The following is a 24,730-nucleotide window of genomic DNA, read 5'->3' as shown; positions in this document are numbered from 1 at the left end:
CTCATGTCCATCGAGTCAGTGATGCCATCCAGCCATCTCATCTTCTGTTGTTCCCTTTTCCTCCTGCCCTCAATCCCTCCCAGCAACAGAGTCTTTTCCAATGAGTCAACTCTCGAGTAGGGTATATAAGGTTTTCACAAAAACTTATCAGGGTCCTTGGCTAAGAGGAGACTCTGCCCTGGGCCCGCCGGTGTAATAAACTGCACCCCACTATCTGCACTGTCCTTCTGAGTAAATTTGCTTCCCAGAACGCATGGCTACAACAATACTACACTTTGGGCTTCCCTGGTGGTTCAGTGGTAAAAAATTCTGCCTACCAATGCAGGAGACACGGGTTCGATCCCTGATCTGGGAAGCTCCCACATGCCCACGCAGCTAAGTCTGGGAGCCACGACCATTGAGCCTGTGCTGGGAGCTGCAGCTACTGAAGCCCGAACACTCTAGAGCCTGTGCTACCCAACAAGAGAAGCCACGGCCGTGAGAAGTCTGCACACCACAACCAGAGAGGCGCTCCCACTCTCCACAGCTGGAGCATGGCCTGCACAGCAGTGAAGAGGACCCAGCACAGCCAAGATAAACAAACAGCATCCTTTAAAAAAAGAAAACACTCCACTTTTTCATATTGGTAGTAAACAAACTCAGGATTTGACCATGGTGGTATATTTACCCATTTAGACAGCCAATTTAGAATTCCGTGTTGTTGTTGTTGGGTTTTGGTTTTTTTTTTTCATTTTGAATTCCATTCTCTTTAATGGTAGTTTTGATAAATGGTGATTTTCATACGCACTAGAAAAAAGGATGATTGATTTTATAATGGATTTTTTAAAAAGCAGTACATTCAGATGCAAATTAAAATGTGTTGCAGCTGTCGTTCAAACAAAGGAAAAAAGGTCCAGAGAATTCAAAAAGTAATTCTTGTTTTGCAAGTGTTCGGCCGAGGCTTCAGTCTCTGCTCTGACCCCAGCTGCCCCCAGCCACCAGGCCACTGGAGCAGAGAAAGGCTTCCTGCTTCCTGTCCACACTGCCTCAGGAATTAAAAACTCATCTCCCCAAAGGAAAACCTGAGAGGGAGGAAATGGCCACTTTTCTTCTATTTCACGCCCCCAAGCCCCCCAGGCTGGCCTCTTTGCTTATCCCCGGCCACTTGCCGTGATTATAGCAAAAACCAAACACAAACAAGAGAGGAGACCTCTTTGCTCTGTAGATGAATGGTTTACAACCAGGCTTTGAATGAAAGAAGGAAACACCTGAGAACTACTCATTGTGTATTACTGCCCCCCAGACAGTCTCTGCATTAGCAAACACAACAAAAATCCCTACTTTCCTGGAGTTTATATTCTATTTGAGAAGAGAGCAAAAATGTGAACAAATAGTTATGTATCAGATAGTTACGTTGCTGATAAGAAAAATGAGCTGAAAAGGGCTATAGGGATGGTAGAAATGTACTGAGGGGAGGGGACCCCTGATTCTCCAAGAAAGTGAAGTCGCTCAGTCGTGTCCGATTCTTTGTGATCCCATGGACTATAGCCTACCAGGTTCCTCCGTCCATGGGATTTTCCAGGCAAGAATACTGGAGTGGGGTGCCATTTCCTTTCCTAGGAGATCTTCCCAAGCCAGGGATTGAACCTTGGTCTCCTGAATTGTAGGCAGACGCTTTACCATCTGAGCCACCAGGTCTCTCCAAGACTTACTAGTAAAGCCCATCCCGAGACTGAGACACAAGCCCATCTGTCTCTCTGGACTGGAGATTTTACTAGACGGGTCACTTTCCCACATCTCCTTTGGGAAGAAAAGCCAAACCATGGGGAAAATTTCCCCAGAGGGATGGGCTTCCACTAACAACCACGGACCTTGGGTCAAACTGTCAACTAAGCATCCACGTTCACAAAGGTGGTTCCTGATGAAAGAGGGAGGGGTTTCTCTGAACCCCTGTAGAGAACTGGAGGGGTCCCGGAACTCCTTACAGCCGTGAACATTACTGGCAGCATCGCATCAGTAAACAGCATTATGTTTCTGTTTTCGTATGGGACAGAAATACAACTGAAAGAAATGGAAAGAACTCTGGCATCTCAAGCTTGCCGTCAGCTATTTTTTATTAACATTTGGGAAGGTCAGTGGACGGCTCTGAGGTTTTGTCGGTTGAGTCGATGACTCCTAGGTTATAATCTCCCAAAAAAAGCAATGAAGGAAAAATAAACTCGGAGAAGGACTGATGGCTGGGTTTGCTAAATGCTCCTAAAACAGAAACCGCTGGTTCAGAAGGGCTCCTTTAAATAAGCTTCCAAGTTGTCGTCTCAATTGTATATCTCGTTTCTACACGTTTATTTCTCTTACCTCACAGACCTTGTGAGAACAAGTGAAAATAGTTCCACTTAAATCTATTTGTCATCTTAAAATGTACATGTGAAATTTTTAAAAATATTCATTAAAGGTAGCATATTCCTAATGTGCAATAACGTCTAGTTTTAAATAATGTCAAACCTATAGACATTTCCAGAGAGCACTAACTATCAAATTATACTTTTAAATTTTTAGTATTTTTTCAATTTAAAACACTTTATATAATATTAAAGGTTACTCTCCATTTACAGTCATTATACAGTATTGGCTCTATTCCCTATGTTGTGCAATATATCCTCGTATTGTACGTCTTAACACCCAGTAGTTTGTGCCTCCCGCCCCCGACCCCTATATTGCCTCTCTCCTTCTCCCCTCCCCACTGGTAATCACTGGTTTGTTCTCTGTATCTGTGAGTCTACTGCTTTTTTGTTATTTTCACTAGTTTGTTGTATATTTTAGGTTCCACATATAAGTGATATTATACAGTAGTTGTCTTTCCTCTGTTCATGAAATTCTCCAGGCAAGAATACTGGAGTGGGTAGCCATTCCTTTCTCGAGGGGAATCTTCTTGTCCCAGGGATCGAAAAAGGTCTCCTGCATTGGCAGGAAGATTCTTTCCCATCAGAGCCACCAGAGAAGCCCATGATGCCTTACATGTGCGTGTGTTTGGTAAGTCGCTTCAGTCATGTCCGATTCTTTTCAACCCTATGGACCATAGCCCGCCAGGCTCCTCTGTCCATGGGATTCTCCAGGCAAGAATACTGGAGTGGGTTGTCATGCCCTCCTCCAGGGGATCTTCCCCACCCAGGGATCAAACCTGTGTCTCTTATGTTTCCTGCATTGGCAGATGGCTTATTCACCACTAGCGCCACCTGGGAGCACATAATGCCCTCCAAGTCTATCCATATTGCTGCAAATGGCAAAGTTTCACTCTTTTAATGGCTAAGAAGTATTCCATTGTATATAACACATCTTCCTTATTCATTCGTCTGTTGATGGACTCTTAGCTTGCTTCTATATCATGGCAATTATAAATAATGCTGCTATGAACATTGGGGTGAATGCATCTTTTTGAATTAGTGTTTTTGCTTTTTTTTTTTTTTTTTTTATTATATACCCAGGAGTGGGATGGCTGGGTCCTATGGTAGTTCTATTTTCAGTTTTTTGAGGAACTTTCATATTGTTCTCCATAGCAGCTACACCAATGTACATTCCCACGAACAGAGCAGTGGGTTTCCCTTTTCTGCACACCTTCTCCAGCATTTATCAGTTCTGTTCTTTTAATGATGGCCATTCTGACAGGTCTGAGGTGAGAATCTTGGTTTTGATTTGCATTTCCCTGAGGGTGAGGTTGCTGAGCATCTTTTTCACGTGCCTGTTGGCCATTGCATGTCCTCCTTGTTCAAATGTCTATTTAGTTCTTCTGCTCATTTCTTAATTGGATTTTTTAGGGTTTTTTTAATATTAAGTTGTATGAGATATTTATATGTGTTGGATACTAGCTTCTTAGAGGTCACATCATTTGCAAATATTTCCCCCCAATTAGTAAGTTGTCTTTTCATTTTGTCAGTGGTTTCCTTTGCTGTGCAGGAGCTTAGAAGTTTAATTAGGTCCCATCCATTTGTTTTTGCTTTTATTTTCTTTAGGAGAGAGATACAAAAAATATTGCTGTGATTTGTGTGAAAGAGTGTTCTGCCTAGATTTTCCTCTAGGAGTTTCATAGTATTGGGTCTTACACTTAGGTTTGTAATCTACTTTGAGTTTATTTGTACATTTTTACCACCTCTCTCACACATAGTTCTGGCCTAGTGACCCAAAACAAAAACTTTCTCTGCTGCAAAGAACTTTTGTATCATTGGAAGGCTGAACACTCTTACCTCCTTTCAATGATAACTGAATGGGTTGAGCACCTACCATGCATTAGAGATCACCCTAACCCTTTACATAACTGTTCCACACATCCCTGTGAGTTAATTTTGTTTTCTATAGAGAGCATGATGTGAAAAGTCAACTCATTGGAGAAGACCGTAGGAAAAGGGGGGAAAGATACTAGGAAAGATTGAGGGCAGGAAGAAAAGGGGGCAACAGGATGCGATGGCTGGATGACATCATCGACTCAATGGACGTGAGTTTGAGCAAACTCTGGGAGATAGTAGAGGCAGGGAAGCCTGGTGTGCTGTAATCCATGGGGTCACAAAGAGTTGGACACAACCAAGCGACTGAACAGCAGCAACAATAGAGGGCAGAGGGAGGGGAAGTAACTTGAACAAGTTCCCACGGGTGTGTGCCAGAGCTGATGTGAACTTAAGCAACCTCAGAACAGAGGTGTTCCACGCCCTCCCAGGTCCAGACCAGTAGACTCACCATGCCTTGGGGGCAAGCACCCGCAGGCCCCCAGAGAGCACGGGGAGACAGCAACGGGGTCGTGGCCATAGACAGCAGGGGCTTTCGGCAGCACATGGTGAAACAGCTCTTATTTGTGTTCCACATAAAATTTAATTTAAACACTGCTTCTAGGCTTAAAAAAAATTTTGAAAAAGTTTGGAAGAGCAAAAGAATTGTGTTTTCTCTGACACTTCTTGCTTATGCTACTATCTAGAGTGACTCCATGTAATTTTAAGTTGGGTTAAATTTAGGCAGCTGAATCGTTACAAATTATGTCTCTGAAAATAAACCACAATAATTATGTCAGCATAAAATGCCATTTTTTTCCTCTCCTGCATGCTCCTGTGAGACATGATAATATCCAGTTAGCAGCAACCCTTTGCATGAGATGTTATGGTCCTATGGTTTGGAGCCAGAGGAGTCGGCAATACGTAACAACCGGGGGCTTGAGTAGGTGGACTGTCTGGTCAAGTGAGCATCTTGGTTGGTTCAGTCTTCGAAGAAAGGTTTTTGCCTACAGAGTTTGAATCCACGCTCCTGTCTTGGTACATCAAAGCCAAAATCCAGTGACTTTCCAGACATTGGACTCCTTGTCCCAAACATGACTCTTATGTCCAGAACCAGTGGCGCCTGTGAAGGTTGGGGATTGAGGGACAAGAAGGCTGAGCCCGGGACATGGCCTGGCATTTCCTGATGCTGCTTTCTGTACTTGATATAAGTGCTGGCTCCTCATGGCCTCATGAAGTGCTTCTACCACAAAAACAGAATTCAGTTTTAGGGGGTAAAAGCCTTTGGCTCAGTGATGAGGTCAGCCAAGTGTTTGTGCTTTGGTTTGATTTCTACAAGACTAATTTCTGTTCACGGTCTCTGACCTAGAGCCGATGCCACGTGAGGATCAAGGGGAAGATAACTAAATGGGGAGACAGACCCAGTCCTTGAGCAGCCCTGCCCACAGGAGGTCCGTTTTCTACATCAGGACATAAACCGGCACACGGTGTAGTCTTAACCCTTCCACAGGAGACGGTGCTGGGAAGCCAAGGGTTGGGGGGCAGCTGGGGTCTTATTGGGAGGACCTTGGGGATGTAATAGACAGAGATGTCCTCCCAGTAATGCAACTCGTATGTGTATGCGTGCATGTGTGTTTCAGCTCAAAAGGAAAGTATTTCCATCTTAACGACAATGGTGGCCTGAGTGGCGGAATTTCTAGAACAGAGAAAAGTTGGTTCTGCCACTGACACTCTGTGCGGCTTTTCTCCATCACAGGAGGCTTAGCTCCCAGCCAACACGAACAAACAGCTCGCATTTACTGCACAAGAAACATCCAGGCCCTATTTACCAAGAAGCTCACCCAGAGATACGTTGGCCCCACTTCCTCCTGGTGCTCACCCACGGTGGATCCTCGGGTCGTGTTTTGGGTTGAACGGGCCCGAAGCCCATTGAACTCCAATGGGGTTGTCCCAGGATCACCTCTTTCACTTGGTTCAAGTACTTTCTCTTAAGAAAAGTCCCTGGAGCGTCCCTGCTGGCTCAGTGGTAAAGAATCTACCCGCCCATGCAGGGGACACACGTTCGGCTCCTGATCCAGGAAGAAATCACAGGTCTCAGGACAACTAGGCCCATGCACCACGACTACCGAGCCTATGCTCTAAAGCCTGGGAGTCGCAACTGCTGAAGCCCGTGCACCCTTTGCTTTTGCACCACAGCAGGAGAAGCCACAGGCTTCCCTGGTGGCTCAGACGGTAAAGTGTCTGCCTGCAATGCGGGAGACCCAGGTTCTATCCCTGGTTCGGGAAGATCCTCTGGAGAAGGAAATGGCAGCCCACTCCAGTACTCTTGCCTGGAAAATCCCATGGACAGAGGAACATGGTGGGCTACAGTCCATGGGGTCGCAAAGAGTCGGACACGACTGAGCGACTTCACTTTCACTTTTAGGAGAAGCCACCACAGTGAGAAGCCCGTGCAGCAACTAGAGGGAAGCCCCCACTCGCCACAGCTAGAGAAAAGCCTGCACAGGATCCTTGCACAGTCACAGATAAATAAATAGAAAACCCCCTGAAAGAAATGCCTCGTGTTATTACCTTGAACAAACTCATCAACACAAGAAATATGACTTAATAACTAGAATGGGGCAAAGTTATTAAAGAAATCATTTCACCTGCTAGGTCGGAATATTATGATCCACAATACAATTTAAGAGAAACAAGAGAACAAAAGCTAAGCGCTTTTCAGGGATGTTGATTAGATATAATTTTTTCGGAGAATTTTCCAGTCAGTGCTAAATAGTCCACTTGCAGATACAGGTGTGGGCGGTGACGCTGAGGACAGATTCCCTTCTTGTGTCTAATGATTTGAGGGCGGCTTGTCTGCACGAGGGCGCTTCCCTGGGAGGAGGTGGAGGGGAGGTGAGCTGGTTCCTGTCTTGTTCTCCTTCCTGTCTTCTTGCTGTTACTTTGTGTGGAAGCACAGCAAACAAATGCTGAACTACATGCAGGAGACGTGATGGACACCTGTCTTTATCAGTGGCCAGAGAACAGGTTTCGCTTCGGCCGTCTCTAGCCTGGTCATCTCCATGGTGTGAACTGAAGACCTTGGGTTCCTGCGATGCTGAACCTTTGCTTCATGCCCCCACAGGCTGATGCCAACGTCAGGGTCTCTCTCAGTGGGTTATTGGAACACACGTGATACAGTAAAAACATTCTGACTGGGTTACTGGTGGCCTGTGACTCAGGGTCTCCATCCTGTGTGATAGTGAAGGTCGTGTCTGAATTAATACTCATAGTCCTTACCTGCACATTAGGTAAAAAGGTGTGAAAATGTGAAAGGGTTTCTCGACTGCCATTTGCCTTATGAATGATATTTCACTCTTTTAAATGAACTATGTTTTTAACTGAGTCCAGCTCATACTGCTCACTGCATGACAGACCAATAAATCTAGAGGCAAGTTATTGGAACAAGGAACTATGATTTGTTTTGAAAAGCCAGCACACTGAGAAGATGGTGGACTAGTACCCCCGGGGAACTATCTTCCCCGAGTTAGAATTCAGGCCTCTCTTATACTAAAAGGGGAGGCGGTATGGTTGGTTTTTGCAAACTTCTTGGTGTCACAACCCTTTGTTCTTACAGCTGTCCAGTAGGTCAATGTTCCTGTAAACCTCCAACCAGACACATGTCATTCTCTGTTCTGCAACTTTTTGTCTGTGTATGGAGGGAAGAGAGTTACAGTCTTAAAGGCCAGAGCCTTGAGAATGGGCTGCCCTGTATATTTCGTGCTAGAGGAGAATTCTTATGGCAAAAGCAATAGAATACAAAGATGAAAGTAAAAGGAACAGCTCCAATATGATGTCAGGTTTGTTCATCCCTCTTACACGCTGACCTTGGGAGTGTCCAGCAGTCCTTGCATTAAAGGAGTTTCATCACATTCTTTCCTTTTTGACAAGGAAGATTGGGGACAGGGAGTTAAAGTCAACAGAGTGAGACTCCACTGAGAGAGAGGGATGGACAAGGAGATGGAGAAGGGGTACAGTCTTTGCCACACCTCTGCCTCCTCCTCCCCGTGGCCTCACCTGCTCCCCTCCCCTCTAGTTCCCAGATGCCCTGTAGTTTTTCTTCTTTTCAAGTCATGAGTCCGCATCCTGCCAGGGAACACGGCTGGGCCATAAAAGATAGACGCTGTGCCCACGTGGGCAGGAGGCCCATGCCCCAGGGCAGTGGTGTGCAGCTCTGATGCACGTTGAACTTCCTGCCTACATGGAACTGTGTGCAACTGTGTGACAGCCTCCCTGGGATTGTTCCCACCAGGTGACAGACACTAGGAGGTTTTCAGTCCTTTGGTGCAGAGACAAGCCTACTTTATTGACTTAAGTCATTTCCCAGCATTCTTAAGTTTTCATCAGGAGCCCGCATTTCATAAGAAAGCACCTTGCTTGGCCCCTACCATGCCTTTTCCATAAACACTGTCTAACATCCAGGTGATAAGGGAAGAGTTCCATCAGCCAAAGTCCAAGTCCTACAGAGACAGCACCACTAATCACTGTTGCATCTCTTGGAGCATGCTTCCTACTGCCCTGGCACCTTGCTCCTGCTTGGATCTGTTGTTTTTGTTCGGTCACTAAGTCGTGTCTGACTCTGCAACCCCATGAACACAGCATGCCAGGCTTCCCTGTCCTTCACCATTTCCCAGAGTTTGCTTGGTTAGAGCCTTGTAATGTGGGCTTTTTCAGCTTAGAGTCGTTTACCCCATTACTGTGAATGCCTTGAGAGCAGGGAACATGCCTTCACTTAGATTTTTTGTTCCTAACTCCCAGAAATAATTTCAATTTGAAGTGAATTGAGTAGAAATAGTGGCTATTAAAAGAATAGTTAAAAAATGTTTGAAAGTATATGCTAAAGAATTTCACTCAAAATAAATTATATAAAATATAAATAAATGATCTAAAACACCAAGTGCCATAATTATATGCAATTTGCCCAACTTATAAGAAGATCTCTTGTGGTTTGAAATTATCCTTCCTTTGATATTTTATGAATGTACCAATTTTAGGTGCAAAGCCCTGAATGGATAGAAATTTCACAAACAGATAATAAAAAAATCTCTTTGAAATCTCCAAAATAGATGCTGGCATCTGTAAAATTCAAAGGAGATTAATGATATCAGGACTGGTGCTGAAGCTGAAACTCCAATGCTTTGGCCACCTGATGTGGAAAACTGACTCATTGGAAAATACCCTGATGCTGGAAAAGATTGAAGGCAGGAGGAGAAGGGAATGACAGAGGATGAGATGGTTGGATGGCATCACTGACACGATGGACATGAGTTTGAGCAAGCTCTAGGAGTTGGTGATGGACAGGGAAGCCTGGCATGCTGCAGTCCATTGGGTCACAGAGTCAGACATGACTGAGCTACTGAACTGAACTGAATGGTATCAGAAAAAGCATGGTTTTTATCTGTCTTGGTGAAGGCAAGCAAGTTCCCCATTCACTGCATTTAACTGTAGTCTAAATAAAACGTGTGATAAAAAGCCTTATAGTCATGTATGGATGTGAGAGTTGGACCATAAAGAAGGCTGAGCACCAAAGAATGGAAACTTTCGAACTGTGGTGCTGGAGAAGACTCTTGAGAGTCCCTTGTACTGCAAGAAGATCAAACCAGTCAATCCTAAAGGAAATCAATCCTGAATATTTATTGGAAGGACTGATGCTGAAGCTGAAGCTCCAGTACCGCGGCCACCTGGTGTGAAAAGCCAACTCACTGGAAAAGACCCTGATGCTGGGAAAGATTGAGGGTAAGAGGAGACAGGGGCGGCAGAGGATGCGATGGTTGGATGGCATTACCAACTTAATGGACATGGGTTTGAGCAAACTCTAGGAGACAGTGAAAGACAGGGAAGCCTGGCAAGGTACAGTCCATGGGGTTGTAAAGAGTCAGACATGACTTGACTGAACAACAAGGCTTGTGAAACATCAGGTCAAGTATTTGCTAAGTACTTACTATCCCTAACCAGCCAGTCGACATGCATTAATTAAACGCCTAACCCTGGTGCTCAGACGGTAAAGAATCTGCCTGCAATGCAGGAGATGCAAGTTCAGTCCCTGGGTCGGGGAGAGCCCCTGGAGAAGGGAATGGCAACCCACTCCAGTATTCTGGCCTGGAGAATTCCATGGACAGAGGAGCCTGATGGGTTACAGTCCATGGATTGCAAAGAGTCGGACATGACTGAGCTATTAATACACACAACAAAATGAAGATAAAGCATTTGGGGTGGGGGGTAAGATGGGCATGGTTGTATCGGGCCTCATTTGGCACTAATAGCATGTAAAAACAATAAATAATTGGAGGACAGTTAATTTACAATGTTATGTTAGTTTCTGGTGTATGGCAAAGTGATTCCATTTTACACACACACACACATATATTCTTTTCCATACCATTTTTCATTACGGTTTATTATAAGGTACTGAAAATAATTCCCTTTGCTATATAATAGGACCTTGTTGTTTATCCATTATATACATAATTATATCCATGTGTTATATATATATTATATATGCAATAGGCATATACATTATACATATATAATACATATATGTGTAATATATAATACATATATTATGTGTAATATATATTATATATATATATATATATATGTTTGCATCTGCCAGTCCCAAACTCCCAATCATCCCTCCCTCTTGGCAACCACAAGTCTGTTTTCTATGTCTGTGGGTCTGTTTCTGTTTCATAGTTAAGTTCATTTGGGTCATATTTTAGACTCCATATATAAGAGATATCATATATTTTCTTTCTGTGTCTGACTCATTCCGCTTAGTGTGATAATCTCTTGGCCCATCCATGTTGCTGCAAATGGCATTATTTCATTCTTTCTTCTGGCTGAGTAGTATTCTATTGTGTATATGTGTGGTATCTTCTTTATCCTTTTGTCTATTTATAGACATTTAGATTGCTTTCATGTCCTGGCTAACAATAAATAATTAAGTCGCAAGATACCTAAGTGCTAAATTCTGTAGCACAGATTAGGAAGGCATAGAGATTTTGAAGAGGGCTGGTCAAGGACGAGCAAATGTCATGCTGGAGCTGGGTTATGAAGGATGAGTAGGACTTGACAGGGAAGTGGAGAAGGATGCAGAAAAGTCCTCACTAGGGCAAGAGGGACAAGGAGGATGCTAGAGGCACTTGGAGTCAGAGCCTGGAACTCAAGAAAAGGGATGAATTCTTAAAAGACAGAAAGAACATAGAGAGGAAAATGCCCTAAGGAAAGTGGTGTGAAGGAATCTTTGTTTGAAAGCAGAGACCAGGACATCGACATCGGTAGCAGAATAGCAGTACCGTTCATATCTGTTTTAGAGCCAATTCCTGTGGTTTATACTGCAATAAGCACACCTTCCATGGGAGCTTCTTGACTGGCCGAGAGATACTTCTCCATTCTTTTGTGGGCATCAGCCCTAAGAGGCCCACTCTGACCCACTGCTCAGAAGGGAATGGGTTCCAGCCATTCCAGGAAATGTTTGATATCCCGTGCTCTGCTGTGGGAGGTACCATCACACCTCCCATGGGGTAAACACATGTGTGAAGGAGTACACTCAACAAGGACGACTGTCCAGAAATGTTCTGTTGTTGTTTTTCAATCGCTAAGTTATGCCTGTCTCTTTATGACCCCACGGACTGCAGCTCACCAGACTTCCCTGTCCTTCACTATCTCCCAGAGTTTGCTCCAATTCGTGTCCATTGAGTCAGTGATGCTAGCTAACCATCTCATCCTCGGCCTCCCTCCTCTCCTTTTGCCTTCCATCTTTCCCAGCATCAGGGCCTTTTCCAGTGAGATATTCTGGAAGATAATAAACTTGTGCTACCTGAGTCACACTGTTATCCTCAGGATCCCCAGGAAGCAAAGAGGTAAGTTATACAACAAGCTCATAATGCAACTAATTTTATGCTAAAGACTATGTTATTTGCATATGGAATATATGCAGTGGTATTAATCAAAATCATACATGACATTTTACAAACTCCAAGCGGTACCCTGGAGGTGATACCATGTTGACTGTTACAAAACCTAACAAGAGTCCACTGGCTTCCCCTCAGTAAAGCTGATTTACTGACACTGGGTTGTGGTGAAGGAAAGTACAGCATTCATGTTGCAGGTGCCAAGCTAGGAGAATGGGCATCTCATGCTCAAAAGACCCAGACTGCCCAATGGCTTTCAGGGGAGGAGTTTTAAAGACAAAGGGAGAAGGGACCGCAGTGGGTGTAATCAGTTCTTGGAGAATCCTCGGAGGGACTGGCATCAAGGTGAAGTTTTAAGCGTCATCAGCCTTCTGGTGTTTCAGCCAGGCTAGGGTCTATGTTCTTGCCATTACCAATTTTCATCTGGTGGGGCTCTGCTTCATGTAAAAACAACTTAGGAATGTCTGTTGGTCCTTTCTCCATGTATTTCAGAGAACTCTGAATTCAGTGATTCTGCTGTGTTGCTGGTTTATACTCCAAAATGTTACCCGTTCCCCAGCCCAACAGCCAACCTCTGTTTCTACATCTTGGCATTCCTTGATGTTAACTCCTGAGCCAGCCCTTTTGAGACTCAGGGAGGCCTGAGGCTAAAGCAAAAGCCTTTGACTTCAAAGGACAGGGACTTGTATTTGGGTTCAGCTCTGCCTGTGGCCCCTCTGGTCATTCAGACATGCAGTCTTAGGAAGCTTCTGGGTGCTGAGCCCTGCACTGGGCAAAACAGAGAGGAACTGGGAGAAAGTGACGATGACCAAGCTTCACATGTGGCAGGCAGTGCCCTGATACCTTCTGGCTAGCTGGTTGGTTTGTTTCTTCTAGCTTTGTTATAACATGCATTTATGTTATTTTTATCCTGAATGCATGCATCAGGTATTCTGAAGACAGATTTCTCATGAAATACCTTGCAATAAATGACCACTGTGTCAGCCTCCCATGTCCTGTCCTGCAGTGAGCTTTGGTGAGACTTGGCAGAATTTTTTCCTGCGTGAATGAGTAATCAGGTACCCATAGATGAAGGGCAAGCAAATATGACTTTTCTCTGTTTATACAGGGAAAGAAGAAATTGTTCTCCCCTCCTGCAGTGTGGCCCCTCCTTGGAATTGTGGCCCCCTATTCCAACCCTTTGATGTGGAGATACCAAAGCCACAGTTGCCTGGTTTTGTACATTTTGGGATTAAATACCTAAGAGATGGACTCTTGGCACCTGGGACTTAACCCTGGGACTTAGCTGTATTGAACCATTTGGCTGTTCATGAAAGAAAAGGGAAGTTGTATTACTTTCAGGAGCAGAACAATTAACTTCACAAACCGGCTCCAGACCTCATTCCCATAGGTTGAGGAATAAGGCTCAGAGATTCAAAAATTTTAAGAGATGAAGGTTTTACTGGAGCCCTGAGAACTCTGGGGAAGGTTTATTTCTCAATAGTGATGTAAACAGTCCCAGTTAATCCCAGCATCTCTGTGAGGAATCCCTCATGATGCCTCCAGCCCTGGTGTTGGCTATTCTGGAGACTGTTCCTCAGCATCATCTCCTCCTCGGAAAGTGGAAGCGTAAAGTACCAGGAGGAGCCAGAGTTCTAAGTCATCACGGTCTGGCTGCAGTGAATTAGGGACTTTTCAAAGATGACACAGTTAAAGAACGACAGAGCTGAGAGCAGACTCCAAACCTGCTGACTTTATATTTGGAGCCTTAACATTAACATTGCAAGTTTCTAGCGCCCCTGTGGAGCATGTAAACAAGTGCTAAGCAAATAGATCGTGGAGGCGACAGTTGTTTTCAGTGAAAGTGCACATGTGTGAGTGTATTGTTAAGAATTTACTTAACTTTTTAAAAGCTCGACCTGTTCTTCAATAATTTCTGACATGAAAACAAATAGTTGAGAAAACACAAATCATAATGCAAATGCCTCAGCCCTCATTTTAGCTGCAAATGGAATTAATGTGAACTTTCTTTGCATTCCTTTTCTGCTGGAAGATTTGGGCAGGGGCTACTTCCAAAACTGGCCTCCCCGGTGGCTTATATAGTGGTAAAGAATCTGTCTGCTATAGCTGGAGACATGGGTTCCATCCCTGATCTGGGAAGATCCCCTGGAGAAGGAAATGGTAATCCATTCCACTATTCTTGCCTGGGAATTCCCATGAACAGAGGAGCCTGGCAGGCTATAGTCCATGGGGTCACAAAGAGTCAGACACGACCTCGAGACTGAGCAATAACAACAACTCTCAAGACCAGAACTGGACCCATAATGGGCAAACTGATCTTGCTCGGGTGAATATTAAAAGAAAATTGGTAAGCTGTTCTGATGCACAAAAGACTTAGAAAGTGACCAATGTTGTGGACATCTCTTAAGTGTAAGCATCATGTAAAGAAAATCTCTGGCCATGATTAGTATTCGCCTGTCAGAGAAAACTTTCCATCCGTTATGTCAATTCCCTATGGCTTGAAATAAGAAGTATCTTAAAGGGGCTGGAACGGGAGTGATTAGTCAGTATCTGAAGGCAGCTCTATCCTTATACCTAACACTGAAGGAGACCTAGCGTCTCAACTGACTTAGGCTCCAAATGACCCAGAATCTGGGAGTCTTTCTTTTTCTTATAAGCCAGAGATAAATCAGTGGAACAAAGCAGCTTGTTTTCCTACCTAGAGGTTATTGGCTTTCTGCCTACATGGGTCATTCCAGTAGCTAAGGTTTTCTTTGGGGAGAATTCGGCCCGTAATTATGTTATCAGTAATGACTAACTCAGGGATTGCCAATGGCCCTTGATGTCCATTCAGTTTCATTGCTTGGGTCTGGAGAGAAAAGATACACTCAGAGTGTCTTGGTTAATAAATATTAATGTAAAGGAATTTTAATCCATTATTTATTTCTCAGCATCTGCATAATGCCCTCTCAGGTAAAAGTAATAAAAGCTTCACAGCGTTTGCAGTTTAACAAAATTTCCAAGCAGAAATGCAGTGAAAGCAGGATAGAAGCTAGTCAGAGGAGGGCACTGACATTTTTTTTTTTTTTTTTTTTAGTTTTTCATTTATATTGAAGTGGGCTTCCTCGGTGGCTCAGATGGTAAAGAATCCACTGCAATGCAGGAGACCTGGGTTCAATCCGTGGGTTTGAAAGATCCCCTGGAGGAGGGCTTGGCAACCCACTCCAGCATTCTTGCCTGGAGAATCCCATGGACAGAGGAGCCTGGCAGGCTACAGTCCCTGGGATCACAAAGAGTCAGACACAACTGAGCAACTAAGCATATAGTTGATTTACAATGTTAACAAAGTATAGACTCAGATGTACAGCAAAGTGATTTAGTTATACATATACATATCTATTCATTATTGAATATTTTCCCATATAGACTATTACAGAATTTTGAGTAGAGTTCCTTGTGCTATACAACACATGCCTGATCAATCATGTCTGACTCTTTGCAACTCAATGGACTGTAGCCTGCCAGGCTTCTCTGTCCATGGGATTATCCCAGCAAGAATACTGGAGTGGGTTGCCATTTCCTCCTCCAGGGGACCTTCACAGTCCAGAAATCGAACTTGTGTCTGCTGCGGCTCCTGCATTGGCAGGCTAGTTCTTTATCACTGAGGCAGCTGGGAAGCCCTGTGCTATACAATAAGTCCTTGTTAATTGTCTATTTTATATGTGGAGAAGGCAATGGCACCCCACTCCAGTACTCTTGCCTGGAAAATCCCATGGATGGAGGAGCCTCGTAGGCTGCAGTCCATGGGGTCGCTAGGAGTCGGACACAACTGAGCAACTTCACGTTCACTTTTCACTTTCATGCATTGGAGAAGGAAATGGCAACCCACTCCAGTATTCTTGCCTGGAGAATCCCAGGGACGGGGGAGCCTGGTGGGCTGCCGTCTATGGGGTCGCACAGAGTCAGACACGACTGAAGCGACTTAGCAGCAGCAGTGTGTATATATTAATCCTGATTTATCCCTGCCCTAATAAATCCGTAACTGATCCCTGCACCCTTTCCTCTTTCATAAACTTGTTTGTTTTCTAAGTCTGAGCATCTGTTTCTAATTTGGGAATAAGTACATTTGTGTCACTTTTTATATTCTGTATATAAGTGATAGGGCTTCCCTGGGGGCTCAGATGGTAAAGAATCTGCTTGCAATGTGGGAGATGTGGGTTCGATTCCCAGGTTGGGAAGATAATCTGGAGGAGAGCCTGGAAGCCTCTCCAGTTTTCTTGCCTGGAGAATCCCCATGGACAGAGGAGCCTGGGGGGCTACAGTTCATGGGGTCACAAAGAGTCAGACACAACTGAGTGACTAAGCACATATAAGTGATATCCTATGATATTTATCTTTGTCTGACTTCACTTAGTGCAGTAATCTGTAGGTCCATCCATATTGCTGCAGATTACATTATTTTTATGGCTGAGTGATATTCTATTGTGTATTTGTACCACATCTTTATCCATTCCTCTGTGGATGGACATTTATGTTGCTTCCACCTCTTGGCTATTGTAATTAGGGCTATTTAGCTATAAGACTAAGACTTTTAAGTCTCAGAAATCCATCCCACTTCTGTAACGTGTCCTACAGAAAGAGACTCAATCTATTTTGGTGAGTAGATATTCCTTCTTTCTTATTCCCCCTGAGCAGTGCCATGGAAAAGAGATGTTGCCATGCCCATCCAAGCCCTGAAATTAATGGAACATTCCAGGAACATTTCTACATTAATAGTAAAATAATATAAACCAAATAAAAGGAACTACTGAACCATGATTCAAGGTCATCTGTAGATCATATGGACTTGTAGAGATTTCGATGTAGAATAAACTTACAGAGAATGTAAGCTCTGCAAACCCAGGGATGATGTCTGTTGGGAACATTGATATGTTCAAAGTTCTGAAGATAGTGCCAAGCATGTGATAGGCACCTAGTGAATACTCATTCAATAGTTGAACCTTCTGCATCCATGGGACAGGACTGTTCATGTCCCTCTGTGAGTTTCTGCAACCTAAGGGCAATTGGAGGTGGCATCTCAAATGCTTGACTAGGTGGAGCACTTTTTTAAAAATTGTTCCTGTCAAAATTCATCTCTTAAAGGCCATAACTAGAAACAGGAAAATTACAAACTAAGAAAACTCATTGGTAAAGGCAAACATAAAGAAAAGGTAAGAAATTATCCACACACAAATGTGATATCAAAACCAGGAATCATGAGAGATGGAGAGTACAAATGCAGGGCCTTGAAAATGCATTTGAACTTGGGAGATCAGCAACTTAAAACAATCATGTATATAGACTGCTATACCAAACCTTCAAACTGTGGTGTTGGAGAAGACTCTTGAGAGTCCCTTTGACTGCAAGGAAATCAAACTAGTCAATTCTAAAGGAAATCAACCCTGAATATTCATTGGAAGGACTGTTGCTGAAGCTGAAGCTCCAATACTTGGGCCACCTGATGCAAATACTCAACTCATTGGAAAAGACCCTGATGCTGGGAAAGATTGAAGGCAGGAGAAGGGGATGACAGAGGATGAGATGGTTGGATGGCATCACTGACTCAATCAATGGACATGAATCTGAGCAAACTCTGGGACATAGTGGGGGACAGAAGAGCCTGGTGGTGCTGCAGTCCATGAGATCGCAAAGAGTTGACCACAACTTAGCGACTGAGCAACAATGATAGTACTATACCTCGTGGTAACCACACCCCAAAAGCCTGTAATACACACAAAAAAGAAAAAGGAATCTGAATACAACACTAAAGATAGTTATCAAATCACAAGAGAACAAAAGAGGAAAAGAAAAAGAGACCTACAAGAACAAATTCAAAACAATGAACAAAATGGCGGTAAGAACATACATATTGATAATTACCTTAAACGCAAACGAATTAAATGTTCCAACCAAAAGACACAGATAGACTGGTTGAATGGATACAAAAACCCATCCCTTAAAAAAGATTAAAACTTATTTCTGCCTGGCTTCTGGATGTAACATTATTTAGTATGTGGCAAAGTTAGTTTTTTAAGTAGTAGGGTAAAAGAGATGGAATATTAATAAACAGCCTTAAAAACTGGCAAATCATTGACAAAGAAAAAGAAAGCTCAATCTCTGCCTTTTTTTTTTACATGAAAATTAAGCATGGAAGGGTCAGATGTTAAAATGTGAAATAAATGCAACTAGAGCACATACGTTGATGATATATGTATAATCTTGACTGTATAACTGAGTCTGAATCATATTATCTAGCTTCCTCTCCAAAAAAGGAAGATTAATACATTAGAGCGTGAAAATGTTTTGAACTTCTATAGAGAAAAACTACAATATGCAAGGTTAAACGTGAATGCCAACCTATGAGAAAATTTATGCTTCACATTTTCAATCCATCGTCAATTTTACTATGTTCATATAAATCAATTAAGTAATAAAAGATGACTTTGCCAGGTAGAAAGTAGGCAACAAGCACAGGTGGGCAATTCCTCCTAGAATAACAAATGGTGCGTAAATACATCATTTTTCTTTTATTAGTGGCAGGGCTGAAAATTGCCACAACAATAGTTTGCCTCTTGATTTGCAATTATCTTGAAAGAGTGACATAATCCAGCATTGACAAAGAGGGGTGAACATGTACCTACACCAACTGGGAGCATAAACAGTCTTTCTAAAAGTATGTGATAGCATACTTTAGAAAGTACGCTATCATAACATTTTGAATGGTTATACAGTGGTTCACATAGGCACACAGACACTCACATCCTCAAACCTCCCAAGGAAAAAATGTTACTTATCAGATATCTGCAGAGAAAAAATATATTTCTGTGTGACTCTCTCCCAAAGTAGCTCAACTGTTTCTCATCCTGCAAACAGTGTTGGATTTTCATCTTCAACCGTGATTCACAAGTTGTCCCCTGAGGCTTAGAAGGAAGAAGCAAATAAAATAGCCTGCTGCTGGTTAGTTAACCTGTCTCCTCTCCCCTTGGCTACGCAAAGTCCTTGCCTGTTTTATTTTTTCAACTTTTTATTGGAGTGTAACATAGTCCATTCTGAAGGAGATCAGCCCTGGGATTTCTTTGGAGGGAATGATACTAAAACTGAAACTCCAGTACTTTGGCCACCTCATGCGAAGAGTTGACTGATTGGAAAAGACTCTGATGCTGGGAGGGATTAGGGGCAGGAGGAGAAGGGGACGACAGAGGATGAGATGGCTGGATGGCATCACTGGCTCAATGGACGTGAGTTTCAGTGAACTCCAGGAATTGGTGATGGACAGGGAGGCCTGGCGTGCTGCGATTCATGGGGTTGCAAAGAGTCATACAGGACTGAGTGACTGAACTGAACTGAACTGAACATAGGTACATATAAGAAAATGGCAATATAAGTGTATATAACTGCATACATTGTTATGAAATTAGCACACCTTTTTAAGCAGCATCCAGATCAAGAAACAGTGTCACCAACGCTTAAGAGCCGCCTTTGTGACTTTTTTCCACTAACATTGTCCACTGGCTAACACTGTCCTGACTTCCAACAGTGAGATTAGTTGTATCTGCTTTTTTTACTTGAAAGAAATGGTGTATTTATTGGCTGTTTGAATATCTTCTTTTGTGAAGTGACTGTTTCAGAATTCTATCAGCTGGCTTGTTTTCTTATTGATTTAAAGGTCTTTTTTTGAAAAAAGAAAAAAGTCAAAGTGAACCCTTGGACAGATGCTCCAAAGAAGACATACACATGGCCAACAGGCATACAAATTGTCACCAAGTTTCCATGTCAGTAAACATCAGGGAAACGCAAATCAAAACCAGTAGATACCACCTCACACCTGTCACAGGATGACGATTAACCGAAAATCAAAGAAAGAAAACAAGTGTTGATGAGAAAGTGGAGAAAGTAGAGCCCTGGTGTGCTGGGAGCCGGCATATTGCATATTGAGTGCATATTGCATATTGAGTGAGGATCTGTAATAGCTCAACTGGAATTCTATCACTGCTGGGAGCCAGCGTGAGGAACTCCGCCCATGACAAAGGTCATGAGGAAGGAGGCTCGGCATACGCAAAGGCGGGATCGAGCCTCAGGAGTCCCCCTGGAAATTCTCGAGCATCTACCCCCAAAACCAGAGTCTGCCTACTTTCTACTTTGTGCTTTCACCTACACCTCTGACTTTACGGGGGGCTGTCTCCCACTGCCTCTCTCTGGAAAAAGAGTTAGCTTACAGCTCCAGTTAATAATTCCTGGGTGTGACAGTGTTTAACCTACAAACTCCTTTGGAAATCCTCTAGCCTGCCTGAATAGGTTTTTCCAGCCACATGTGATTGTTCAGAGCCTCCCAACTGTGAGAGGCAGGAGATGTTCTAAACTGCCTAAACACAGATTCCTTTGAGTAGTTAAAAGATTGATTAGAAATTGTATTGGTGAAGGGTTTTTCACTTGTTGGGCCAATGTTTGCTGCTAAGTCTCCATACTCCTTACCTACTGTGTTCTTGGCAGTGTATTGATTGATATAATGGGTGTATAGAAATGTAAAATGCAGCTTTGTCCAATGCTTTTTGGAAGGCTGGCGCCTGACTTTGGAATAATCACCTTTAGAGAAAGATAAGTTTCTTAAAATGTTAACAGGCCTCCTGGCCAGAAGATGATGTCAATCACCTGAACTTTTGCATATGATAAGGAAGAAAGCCTGGCTTGCTGCGTGGCTCTACCCCTTCCCCCATTATCCTCTATGCATACCTTAAGGTATAAAAACTACTTTGGAAAATAAAGTGGGGGCCTTGTTCACTGAAACTTGGTCTCCCCATGTCATTCTTCCCTTTAACTTCCGGCTGAGCGTCCATCTGGAGCGCGGATGTCCTCTGCGACCATTTATTTGCCTGGGCTTCTAAGACCCACTCGAGAGGGTGTCTAAGGTGGGGCACCTTCCGCTATTCGAGAGGGCGCCTGCGGCCTCCGTGGTCAGAGCTAACCTGGTGTCACGGGTTATATTGATTTTCCGCGTAAACCAAGCCACTCAGCTTCTTTTCTCCACTGAATTTTCCTACTGAGCTATCCTTATTTCAGCCGCTTTTCTCCACTGAATTTCCTCACTGAGCTATCCTCATTCTATTACTCTTTGAATCTTTGATGAATAAATAAATATAAATAGGTCGCCGACGCCGTCCCCGCTTCGAATACCCTGGATCAGCCGGGGCTGGTCCCCGGCACTGGTGCACAGTTGGTGGGAACATAAATTGGTACAGCCACATAGAGAAGAGTATGACAGTTTCTCTAACTAACAAACGATCGAGAGTAACTATTGAAATGACGAGTGGTTAAAGACTCAAAGAAATATTTAGCCTTATCACTTCCCATTTAAGACAATGGGAAGCTTTATTTTTCCAGTTTCATCTCATTCATCTGGTTTTATACCTTTACGCAAATGCTAAGAAAAGCACAAATAGGCTTAGAGGAATATCTGGGTAGATGCTCACCAAAATATTAGTAACAGCTTCTTCTTCATGGTGGGATTTCAGTAATTTTAATTTTCTTCACTGTTTAATTTCCTTCCCATTTAATTTTCAAATAGGCAGGGAGTATCTTAGTCTCGTGGGGCTTTCCTGGTGGCTCAGATGGTAAAGAATCCACTGCGATGCAGGATGGTAAAGAATCCACTGCGATGCAGGAGATTCGGGGTAAAGAACCTGCCTACTAATGCAGGAGACATAAGAGATGCAGGTTCAATCCCTGGGTCGGGAACATCCCCTGAAGAAGGAAATAGCTACCCACTGCAGTATTCTTGCCTGGAGAATTCCATGGACAGAGGGGGCCTGGTGGGTTACACTCCATGGGGTTGCAGAGTTGGACATGACTAAGAACACACATACACACACACACACACAGACACGTAGACTGAGCAGTTAACACTTTCACTTTCTTTCACAGCTTAGGGCTACTATAATAAAGTACCATAGACATGATGCCTATGATGGCTTAGAGCAGCAGAGACTTATTTTCTCACAGTTTTGGAAGCTATGAGTCTGCAGCCGAGGTGTCCCGTAGCCTCTGCACACCTTCCGGTGGTGGACGTCCACCCTTGGCTTGTAGTTTCATCGCTCCAATCTCTGCTTCTGTTGTCACGGGACCTTTCTGTCTCTCTGTCTGTGTCTTCTTATGAGGACACTAACTGGTGTAGGGGCCCGCCCTGCTCCAGTTTGATCTCATACTAATTCATTACATCTGCAATCACATTACTTCCAAATAAAGTCTCCATCTGAGGTGGTAGACATTCCTGTGTGTTCCCAGATAACGGTGGCTGGAGGGCGCACGGTAGCTTTAGAGTCAATGGGAGAGATTATCAAGTTGATTACACATCATTCTTATGAAATGATTTTTCCCATCCCTGGGGAGGCAAATTTTGGAATACTCCAGGAATACAAAGTCTAGAAAAATATTTTGCTATTGCCAGGCTAGTTACCTCTCCAAGAAAGACTTCCATCTGGGCGTATTAATACAATAGTCAATAGGTAGTCAAAATTCACGGCTGGAGGCAGTTGACTATAAACCATTAAAGATATTTAAATGTGACCATAGAAATTGTTTCTTGTCATTGTCCCACTCTTACAGTTTTTCCAGGGTAATGAGTGTGACAGCTGGGACCAGTGCCAGGACAGCCTTAGAATTTGAATGAAATGTTCTCACTGAAGACTGAGTAGCTCTGGATAATGTATTATGTTAATCAGCATTTTCAGCATGGAGGAGTAAAGTCCTCTCTTGAGGTAAAACACATGATTAGTTTATGAGCAGAAAAGGCAGTGGGAATAAGAACATGTTAAGAGCAGTGAGAACGTTGAGAAACCTTCTCAAAGAATACTACAATCGTCTTCAATTGTATCTGATTGAAAGGGCTTTGAAATCTACAACTAAAAATCAGTTCATAGATGCAAGCTATTATATATAAGATGGATAAATAATAAGGTCCTACTGTAGAGCACAAGGAACTATGTTCCGCATCCTGGGATAAGCCATAATGGAAAAGAATATGAATAAAAAGTATAATTATGTGGATAACTGAATCACTTTGCAGTACAGCAGACGTTAACACAACATTGTAAATCAGCAATACTTCAACAATATAAAAAATGTTAAATATAAGAAATAAAATAAAATAGGTAAGTTACAAGGATATACTGTGTAGCACAGGTAATTATAGCCTTTATCTTTAATAGCTTTTAATGGAGTGTAATCTGTAAAGATACTGAATCACTATGCTCTATACCTGAAACTAAGAAAATATTATAAATAAATTTCAATATTAAAAATAGACCATTATTAATAAAAAAATTAATTCATAGACAGTTATTGCACCAGTCTTTGAAACCATATTGAACACACACTTGTGTGTGTGTGTGCTCATCCCTCAGTTGTGTCCAACTCTTTGCAACCCATGGGCTATAGCCCACCAGGCTCCTCTGTCCATGGGATTTCTCAGGCAAGAATACTGGAGTGGGTTGCCATTCCCTATCCAGGGGATCTTCCTGACCCAGGGATCGAACCCACATCTCTTGAGTTTCCTGCATTGGCAGATGAATTCCTTATCGCTGCACCAGCTGGGAAGCCCTTGAACTACAGTATCAAAATTATTTCTGTAAGGTAAAACTAGAGACTAAAATCATCTCTTAGTTTGTCAAGTTTTTTTCCCAGTTCATCTCAGGTTTTGTTTTTTTAAAAAGGTTATCTCAATAGCTGAATAATCAAATAAAATTGAAATGTCAAGCTATTTTTATTACCCTTATTTTTATAAGATAAAGCTTTACCTCTTGGACATTGTAGCAAACACAATGATAGCTTTAGACTTTTTTTAAAAAGTTAATAAAACATTTTATAATTCTGATTTGGGGAGCTGAATTTGGAAAACATAAAAATATGATGAACTGTTAGGGGAGACAAGTCATGCACATAAAGTCATAATTTTTTTTGGATTAAAATATTTATAGTAAAACCACAGCAACAGAAAACAATGATTGTTTTAACCTTTTCAAAAGTAAATGACTTTTTAAAATGATTCAAGAATATACCACAGGCACAGAATTAACCATTTTTTTTATCCTTTCAAAAAATATTGTTCCACATAACCTATTGTTCTATATAGGTTGTTTTAGTGTTGTCAGATGATAAATATAACACATACTAAAAGGCGCGTGGGGTGAGGGCTTCCCAGGTGGCTCGGTGGTAAAGAATCCTCCTGCCAGTGCAGAAGACATGGGTCTGATACCTGCATCAGGAAGATCACACATGCCGTGGAGCGACCAAGCCTGTGAGCCACAGCTATTCAGCCTGTGCTCTGCAGCAAGAGATGCCACTGCAGTGAGAAGCCCGCGCACCGCTGGAGAGTAGACCCCACTCACTGTGACCAGAGAAAAGCCCAAGCAGCAAGGAAGACCCAATAGCCAGTAAACAAAGAAATAAATGAATTAAAAAAAAAAAAGTGTATGGGGTTCAGCTAAAGCTGCACTTAGAAACATATCGCTAACAAAGCTTGCCGGGAGCCACCAC

The sequence above is a fragment of the Bubalus kerabau genome, chromosome 8 (assembly GCF_029407905.1).
Source record: "Bubalus kerabau isolate K-KA32 ecotype Philippines breed swamp buffalo chromosome 8, PCC_UOA_SB_1v2, whole genome shotgun sequence".
Taxonomy (NCBI): Eukaryota; Metazoa; Chordata; class Mammalia; order Artiodactyla; family Bovidae; genus Bubalus; species Bubalus kerabau.
This window is presented reverse-complemented; position numbering follows the sequence as displayed.